General features: G+C 38.5%; 1 long non-coding RNA gene across 1 annotated transcript; it reads left to right on the top strand.

The window, feature by feature from the left end:
- Nucleotides 1-8,368: 8,368 nt before the first annotated feature.
- On the top strand, nucleotides 8,369-9,462 carry LOC143024051 (uncharacterized). Its single transcript, XR_012966248.1, has 3 exons — nucleotides 8,369-8,807; nucleotides 9,108-9,182; nucleotides 9,381-9,462. It is a non-coding gene; the product is annotated as an uncharacterized LOC143024051 (long non-coding RNA).
- The last annotated feature ends 824 nt before the right edge of the window (nucleotides 9,463-10,286 follow it).

The following is a 10,286-nucleotide window of genomic DNA, read 5'->3' as shown; positions in this document are numbered from 1 at the left end:
GCGTCGCTCCCTATCCTCCCCGACACCCGCTTTCGAAGAGCGGGGGGGAGTGGTGTGGTGACGTGATGCATCCTACGACCCCTCACACACTGATGAAAGAAATCTTCGGAACTACCCTTTCCAAGTTCCCATAGTTGGCAAGCGTAGTTCGCAAGGGTGTCCTTGCCAGCCAGCGGTCAGCCAATCAGGAACTTGGAAAGCTCCTCACGTTCCCGCCAGCCTCCTTTAAAAGGTCGGCGTTTCGCCGAGATGGGCAGGCGGGTTTAAAACCAAGACAAATACACACATTTCCCAAGTCACGTAAATCTCTGTTTTCAGAGTAGTGCTTGGAAGAAAAGAGGCACACGCACACTTTCTCGCTGGCAAAGCAGAGGCCCAAACCGTCTCACCCAGAACGCTCAATCTGATCGCAGACTGGTTGACGGAGAGACTTGGGACACCTCTCTGTCCAACCGGCCCGCAACCTAACGCTGGCCTCTCGCTGACGCTGGTGAGCGAGTTTACACTTCTGACATTTACACACAATTCCCAATCGCGTAATTCTCTGTTTTCAGAGTTGTGATTGGAAGGAAAGAGACCATACAACACCCGCCCGTCTGCCCCTCCCTCGCACCGCCACTGAATCAACTCTTCCGGAATCCAAACCCAGCCTGGGGATAAACAGGCAACGCTCGCCCCACCTGTGGCTCATCAGGAACGCGCTCGCCAGCGGTGGCGGCGAGGAGTTATCTCCTTGCCGCTGCCGTTCTGGTTACGGATCTCTTCGTTGACGTCGGCAGGCGGGTTTACATCGCCCGTCTGCCTGCCCCCCCTCGCACCGCCACTGGATCAACTCTACAGGACTTCAAACCCAAAACCTGGGGAAAAACAGGCTACGCTCGCCCCACCTGTGGCTTATCAGGACCGCCCTCTACACGCGGGAAGTGAACTCAACTCACTTCCCGTAAGATACACACACACATATCTCACGAACAGTGCCACAACACACGCACAAACATCTACACTTACTTTTTCTTCGACTAAAATTCCCTTCCTTTCTAACTCGCAGGGGTCGGACGTCTCTTCAACCAGCTCTCTCAACAAGCTCCAAGAATCTTCTCCGGCCGGTGGTGGCTGGGAGATATATCTCCTAGCTGCTGCCGGTCTGGCATGGCCGACCTCTACGTTGACGTCGGCAGGCGGGTTTACACCAAGACAAATACACACACATTTCCCAAGTCACGTAAATCTCTGTTTTCAGAGTAGTGCTTGGAAGAAAAGAGGCACACGCACACTTTCTCGCTGGCAAAGCAGAGGCCCAAACCGTCTCACTCAGAACGCTCAATCTGATCGCAGGCTGGTTGACGGAGAGACTTGGGACACCTCTCTGTCCAACCGGCCCGCAACCTAACGCTGGCCTCTCGCTGACGCTGGTGAGCGAGTTTACACTTCTGACATTTACACACAATTCCCAATCGCGTAATTCTCTGTTTTCAGAGTTGTGATTGGAAGGAAAGAGACCATACAACACCCGCCCGTCTGCCCCTCCCTAGCACCGCCACTGAATCAACTCTTCCGGAATCCAAACCCAGCCTGGGGATAAACAGGCAACGCTCGCCCCACCTGTGGCTCATCAGGAACGCGCTCGCCAGTGGTGGCGGCGAGGAGTTATCTCCTTGCGGCTGCCGTTCTGGTTACGGATCTCTTCGTTGACGTCGGCAGGCGGGTGTACACCGCCCGTCTGCCCCCCCTCGCACCGCCACTGGATCAACTCTACAGGACTTCAAACCCAAAACCTGGGGAAAAACAGGCTACGCTCGCCCCACCTGTGGCTTATCAGGACACCCTCTACACGCGGGAAGTGAAATCAACTCACTTCTCGTAAGATACACACATACACCTCTCACGAACAGAGCCACAACACACGCACAAACATCTACACTTACTTTTTCTTCGACTAAAATTCGCTTCCTTTCTAACTTTCTCTTCTACTACATCTTCTCATTTCAGTTTACCTCCTACTAAAGATTTTTCCGTTTTTCCACCTTTCTCTACTACTACGCCTCCTACCATTTTCTAAACTTTCGCTGGTGATCCTAATCCTAACCCCGGCGTCAAGCGCTGCCCTCAAGCTTCCGGTCCATTTCTCCCAAGCCACAACCAATAAACCCCTAATCGCTCGCAATTCGCCCGGTGGCAATAGCCCTCTTTTATACACTACTATCTTTTCATTTTCCTACAGACATTCTTCCCCTCCCACAAAACCCGATCCCGCGCAAGCGAGGTGGTCTTTCCTTGGAATCCAGAATCCAGAACAGCACACACAACAACATCTCTTCGTCCAGCCTTCTAGCCGTCCAATCGAGCCTCGCCGTCATCATCTGCTACCGCCTCGCTGACGTTAGGCTCCACGTCCAGCTACAACCATAAGCTCCACTAAGCAGTGGCTTTAGTCCGAGCTTCACCTATATTTCTCATGTGACACTTCTAGTGTCGCACCTTGTGGCTATTTACCAAAAGAAAGATATTAGATATTTTGTGTTGATTTTCATTTGTCCTGCCGTTGTTCCGAACCAAATACTACTACACTAGGACTCTAACCTATGTTTCTCATAGGCTAGTCTAACCAACCATTTTCATCACATTAAGATGATATGAGTTTACCCTACTTATAAAGTACAAACCACTATTTTTTTTATTTGCAAATTTCAATTAAGTAGTCTTTAAGTTCTATAATTATGAATAAAGCCTATTTTTTTATGTTTACAAATAAGAAATTTGTATAGATTTTAGCTTTAACCTCGTTATTAACGTAATTATACTGGTAGATTCAAGGAACATATAAAATATTTTATTATAAGAAATTTTTATAGATTGAATTTTTAAGCTAGTTATTCAACGTAATAAACAATACGGGTGTATTCAAGGTACAGTCACAGTGCATACGTTTTGTTATATTCTTGAAAGCTTTGAGTTTGTCTGAATTTTTACCATTACAGTAATTGGCAAGCCAACAATAGCTGTAAAATACTGTCTATAGATGTGCACTGTAAAATAATTTGTTGCTATTGTAATTGTGCAAATAGAAAGCAGTAAGTCTCATTATTCCAAGTTTAAAAAAATCTAAAAAAATTTACATGTTTTGTGTTGAGAAAATTTAATAACCGTCCAGTATAGAATAGTTTTATAGCTAGTTACAGGATATGTAATAATGTACCATTTATAGAAGTTTCCAGAATGTAGTTTGTATTAATGTTTCATTCATTCTACACTATGGGAGTTATAGACAGTGGAATGTATTTCTATTTTTAATAAATACTCAATGGAAGTGTTTTTGTGTGGTTTACTGTTTTGTAGGAGCTATGTCATGCTGGGATAATGCCCTGAAGTAAACTTTGACAAGTCTCAGAGGCCAGATAGGAATGACATTAGAGCATATGTCACAGCATTTGGTGATGACTGAAAAGGGGAGGAACAACAGCAGCTATGAACAGTGTGCACAGGGGAAGGCTGTCTCTCTCTTTGCTGCGGTGTCACTAATTGCCGAATAAACTGAACAAACCGATAAAAGCTGAACAAGCCAACAAAACCCAAACAAGGATGGTTTTTGCTCAAATGCACACTTCTATATATATATGGTTGCATTATTTGAACTATTTTCTTTAAAATGTGTGATTTCCATGTAATAAGATCAAAGAGAAGTTACGTTTTTATCCTCTGCAAAATTACCGACCACAGCTACGATTCGTCCAGCCCGCCGTCTATGATCACAGGTGGTATGGATCAAACTACACTCTTTTAAGTTCCTTACTATTGTGATATTAGTGTAATAGACTGCATATAGTTGAATTATTTCAACTCTTTTCTTTAAAATGTGTGATTTTCATGTATTTTGACCAAAGAGAAGTTATGTTTTAGCCTCTGCAATATGACCGACCACAGCTACAAATACCGTAGCAAATTAGCATATGGTTGCATTATTTGAACTATTTTCTTTAAAAGGTGTGATTTTCATGTAATTTGATCAAAGAGAAGTTACCTTTTTATCCTCTACAAAATTACCGACCACAGCTACGATTTGTCCAGCCCGTCCTCAATGATCATTGGTGGTTTGGATCAAAATTCACTCTATTAAGTTTCTTACTATTGTGTTATTAGTGTAATAGACTGCATATAGTTGAATTATTTCAACTCTTTTCTTTAAAATGTGTGATTTTCATATAATTTGACCAAAGAGAAGTTATATTTTTAGCTTCTGCAAAGTTACCGACTGGTGGTTACAAATTTACCGCTAGCATGCCATCTAAGTTCTGTGAGTGCAGATCATCACTGAGCATCAGGGTTGCCAGATTGGCATTTTTAATGCCAAATTTTGCATTTTTTTTTTTTTTTCACTGTGTCTGGGAGGAAAATTTGTTGGGTGGCATTTTTTGGAATTTGACATTTTTGGGGGGCATTTTTAGATACCCGGTCGTGATTAGAGATCAATCTTTTACTTGTATCAAGAATTAAATGATGATGTATATGAATGACAAAAATTGATCTTGGTTATATCATGTTGGAAATGTTGCAAAGATTTTGCCTAGCCAAAGGATGTTTCAGCTCTTCTTTAGTGAAAATATGTATGAACGGAGTAGTGCATCAAACATTTCTAAATCTGATGATGCTTTTGATTATACTTGGACACAATAGAAAATTCACAAATGTATTTCTTATTTATGTATGTCAGAGTCTCTTGGAGGTTGTTTAATAAACTGGTTTAATTTATTGTAGAGGATACCAAAAAGTTTACATAGGAACTTAAACGTAATGTATGGGGTAATACATTTTATTTTAGTTATTAATATTTTTTCTTTCTCACATAATACAAAGTATAATATATTTTATTTTGGAAGTTCATATCTTTCTTTCCTTTTCACACACAGTCTTGAAAGTAGATTTATTTCAGAGGATGGTGGTTTATTACAGTACCACTAGAATTAAATGATGATGTACATGAATGATATAAATTGATCTTGGTCATATCATGTGACATTGTTTTATATTGGCTAGTCAACAGTGAGAATTATTTTTATATTGTAATTGTAGTTATGCACATTATTTTTAACTACTTGATCTTGGTTATATCATGTGGTATTGTTTTATATTGGCTAGTCAACAGTAAAAAATATTTTTCATATTGTGATTGTAGTTATACACATTTTTAACTACACATGTAAAACCAAAATGCAAAACAGAAAACCTAGAAAATGTAATGGTTGGCATTTTGGGGGCATGTTTTAAAAACAATTTGGCAATTTTTGGCAGCATTTTGTCAGAAGTTGGCCTCTTTCCTGGTAGAAAACCTGGCAACCCTGCTGAGCGTGGTTGATGGAGTTGGCCAAAAACATAATACTTTTAGAATTTCTTTTGAGGTTCGAACATGTGGGGCATATTTGCATACTAACTTGAATAAAGGTAGAGTGAAAATTGTTATTTTAAAAACTTTTGTTGTTTATTTCTTTATAATACAAAGATTACATAAATATTGCATACAATGAAATACAAAATTTTCATTAAATTTTATTTAAATAGGCTAGACAAAATTTATAGGCTATGAAATATGACATTGCATACATTGTAATATGCAAAGTAGACCACTTGAAAAAAGAAACTAACGAAGCAGAGCACTTTCGTATATTACATATTCAATGCAAAAAGTACATAGTTGAATAGAAATACATATTTCATATATACATGAAAAAGGAATACAAAAACTCCAATAAATATGGACAAGTCAACTTCGCCATGTTCCATCATGCCAACCAAGAAGACCACAGAATAGACTGGGATAAAGCATAAATTATATTCAAATCCCATTGTAGCTTTCAAAGTGGTACCATCGCAAATGCCAAGATATTCCGCAAACTACGTTCCAAGAAGTCGGTGACACAGTACCTCGGAGCATGGGTGGACAAATGGCTGTCCTTTACAGACCACGCCGCCCACCTGAGGGAAAGGGCCCATGCTCTCACCTTCCACCCACTAGGGCATGACAACTCCCCCACTGGCGGGCTGTTACCCGCATTGTATATTAATGTATATATTCATGTACATATTTTATATAATAAACCTTCATTAATTGATTAACCATTGTCACATTTAGTCTTCGGACATTTAGTCTTCTTGATAGAGTGAAGTTTGATCCAAACCACCAATGATCATTGAGGACGGGCTGGACGAATCGTAGCTGTGGTCGGTAATTTTGTAGAGGATAAAAATGTAACTTCTCTTTGATCAAATTACATGAAAATCACACCGTTTAAAGAAAATAGTTCAAATAATGCAACCATATGCTAATTTGTTACGGTATATGTAGCTGTGGTCGGTCATACTGCAGAGGCTAAAACAGAACTTCTCTTTGGTCAAATTACATGAAAATCACACATTTCAAAGAAAAGAGTTGAAATAATTCAACTATATGCAGTGTATTACACTAATAACACAATAGTAAACTTAAAAGAGTGTAGTTTGATCCATACCACCTGTGATCATAGACGGCGGGCTGGACGAATCGTAGCTGTGGTCGGTAATTTTGCAGAGGATAAAAACGTAACTTCTCTTTGATTGTGTTACTTGGAAATCACACATTTTAAAGAAAATAGTTCAAATAATGCAACCATATATATATAGAAGTGTGCATTTGAGCAAAAACCATCCTTGTTCGGGTTTTGTTGGTTTGTTCGGTTTTTATCGGTTCGGCAATTAGTGAAACCCCTTTCCTGAACTGATTCCTGGTTTTTATGATAACATGGTAAAATTAATTCTGCAGTAAGTACTAGGTAGGGCATCCTCCATTAACCTTTCCTCATCATGATTTGTCACATTTTTTCCTAATATTGTGATAGAAGGTTTATGAGATCGGACAAATGAAATAACAGATAATTTTTTTGGGGGGAGAGGGGAGGGGCACAAAGGAAAAAGAAAATATATAGCTTGAAGTGACAACTCTGCCATGACAGATTTGAAAGTGCTCATAAGCTGGTAGATGATCATGAGCATAAATAATACCATTATATATTTAATATATACTGTATATGTTTATATGAATATACGTGCTTGTGTGCATATACAGACGCTCCTCTACTTACGTTCATTCGTTTTTCGTTTTTTTTATTTTACGTTTGAACTAACTGTAAAAAAAAATTGTAAAAAAAAAAAAAATTGAGTGAATTTTTTAGTTTAGCGCGCTCTCCGTAGTTCAAACGATACTTACGCATGACGCTGCGTCCATTGTTTACATGGCACAAATGACAGACTGAACGTGCCTTGCCTCCTCCTCCTCCTCCCCCTCCCCCTCCTCCTCCTCCTCCTCCTCCTCCTCCTCCTCCTCCTCCTCCTCCTCCACCATCTCAATTTATGTTCCTTGAATTTAATTTATTTGAAATTAATGCTATCATTTTACAATGTTATGTGTATAATTAATGATTTAGGGGTGTTTTATAAGATACGGTAATAGAATTTATGGATGTATAGTACAGTAACAACTTACGTTCATTTTCAACTTACGTTCGGCCGTTCGGAACGTAACTAAAACGTAAGTTGAGGAGCGTCTGTATATATATAAAGCTGGTTGAGTGTATATGTGCAGAATAGATTTCCACATAGGGGTCAAGGAGTTAAGGAGTCGGAGTTGGGAGTTGGAGTTGGAGTCAGAGTTGGAGTCGGAGGAATCAAAGGAGTCGGAGTCGGACCTTATACCATCCGACTCCGCAGCCCTGAGTCGCACCCATGTGTTTTCTGCAACAGAAGAAAAGTAATAACACCAAACCATGTATTTCATGCTTTTCCAAAGGATACAGCAAGGTGATTTGTACCATGTTTTTTGGTGTAATAATGTGTCGTCTAATTTACCATAGGAAGGAAATATATTTTCCCCAGACATGTCGCCAACAAGATATTGTTTTTAAGGATCATACATTATATATATATATATATTATAGTTTATATACTATTAAAGCTTTTCTAGGGTGTTTTGAACGAATCTGACATTGAACGAATCTGACATTATTTTTTTTGGCGATCGAGCACCATTACCCCTGTCCAGGCCCCCATAACCCTTTCCTTCTCACTCCATCCAAGAGGGAGGGTTGATGGGGTTCTTTGCCCTCCTACAAATCCTTAGGACACATTGAATCCTTGTCACATTCAAGACAAGAGAGAGCTGAAACAGGTCTTTTAAGAACTGACAATAAAAGCATAGTGTGGAAAGTAAATAGAGTATGGATTGCACAGTAATTTAGCTACTTTATTATTTTTTTAATTAATGGCAAAGTGAATAGGTAATGATTACACTTGTCTTGATTCAGTACATATTTTTGTAATATTCTATATAGTACATGATAATCTTATTATATACATCTTTGCAGATGTATGGCATGGCTGAATGTTATCCAGGTCCCACAATTATTTAAAGAATCTGCTCAGGACCTGAACAGGAGTTACAGGCTATGTGATAGACATTTTTCCCCTAAAAACTACACAAATGGAACAACCAGCTCCAGACTGCTCCAGAATGCATTACCTGATCAGAATCTTAATTTTATGTATTAAAGCTGTTTATTGGAATATATTGAACATATTGAATTGTTAGAATGTTATTTAAGTGGTTTGCTATTAAATAATCAAAGCATAAGTACAGTAGGAATGTTTGATTTCGTTTCAATATTTAGGTTATGTTTAATTTAATTTGCATGTATGTGCAGGTGTAGCAACAATTCCTCCTACATCAAGCTCCATCACACCAACAGACAGCAATGGGGAGGTGGCATCTCAGGCTTCAAAATGCAGTATGTGGCTTCATTTACCTTGATTGTATGAGATCTGGGTGATGTTAATAATGCTTGTTTTATATTGATGGTGATAATAATAGCATGTCTTGCAAATATCAATATTTGTAATATCATTCTGATACAGGTATTAAACCTGGCATAGATTATAAGTCTGCACCTGAATTGCCTGTAGCAATTTCGTATCTACAGTATATGGAATCAGGATTTGGTGAGTTAACAAAAAAGAAAAAATCACAATAAATTGAATGATTATTATCTTCAATTCTTGATATTATGTGTTACAAATCCCATTTCCAGGTTCTCTGAAGCATGCCATAGAGGATGATTCACATGCATACACAGATTTAGATTATAGAAAGCAAAATACAAGTGGTAATTATTATTTCTTATATAACATATAGATGTGCTTATGTCCCATTGCTGAATTTTTATGCTGTTATCATAAAGCTCATGTTTAATATACATATATATATATATATATATATATATATATATAATCACTAATATGTGTTTATTGATTTTGATCATTTTAGTTTTACCGTAACATATTTATACATAAAATATATACAGATTAAAATGCAGAACCCACTGAGGAGGAACAACAGCAACAACCATGCACAACTGTTGAAGATGCAGCTTCAAAAGCAACAAGTGAGACCAATATTTTATATATTTGTAGTACTACCTAACATAAGCAAATTCATTAACACTATCATTAATTATATTACTGTCACTATTGGTAACATTATTTTGGATAATATTTTGCATGAGGAGGAATGGGCAGGGGGGTGGGGGGTGGGGTAGTATGTGTGAGTAAATTTTGACGCAGCCCGAAGGGATTTCTCCCCGTCATCTCCTTATATGCAAGGGGGGATGGAGAGGGGGGGTCGCCGATTGGATGAAGTGGCTTTGTTGTGGATGTGCTGTGTCTTGCGACACTGCTTCTGACCCAGGGCGGTGGGCAGGGTGCAGGGATGACCCGTCATCCAGGAGGTGCTCAGATGAGAGGGAGGGTGGGAGGGGTGTGGAGTGTATGTAGGGATGAAATGGGTGGGAGTGTTTTTATGCCTTTCCCTTTTTGGCTACCTCCTTTGGAAGGGGGAAAAAGCCTTGGTATATGTATGTGTATGTATTTTGGATAATAATGGTTATAATGCTAATGCTAATAATGAATTTTATATTTTTACTCTTATTGTTATTATCATATTTTTCCATATTCACTTTAATATTAATATCACTGATAGTTATAATATTTTCAGTGGTAATGATATACTGTGTAATAATGTTTATGTACTAAAATCATATTTATCCTGTAATATTATATATTCCTTTTGCAAAATATTTGTTTATACTAATATATACTATATATATATATATATATATATATATATATATGTATATATATATATATATATATTTAAAGAGAGAATGAGGGTGAGAGAGAGAGAGAGAGAGAGACAGTTCTTTTTTTTTTCT

Source organism: Oratosquilla oratoria, unplaced genomic scaffold (genome assembly GCF_046742065.1).
Source record: "Oratosquilla oratoria isolate Oo_2021 unplaced genomic scaffold, ASM4674206v1 SCAFFOLD85, whole genome shotgun sequence".
Taxonomy (NCBI): Eukaryota; Metazoa; Arthropoda; class Malacostraca; order Stomatopoda; family Squillidae; genus Oratosquilla; species Oratosquilla oratoria.
This window is presented reverse-complemented; position numbering and strand designations above follow the sequence as displayed.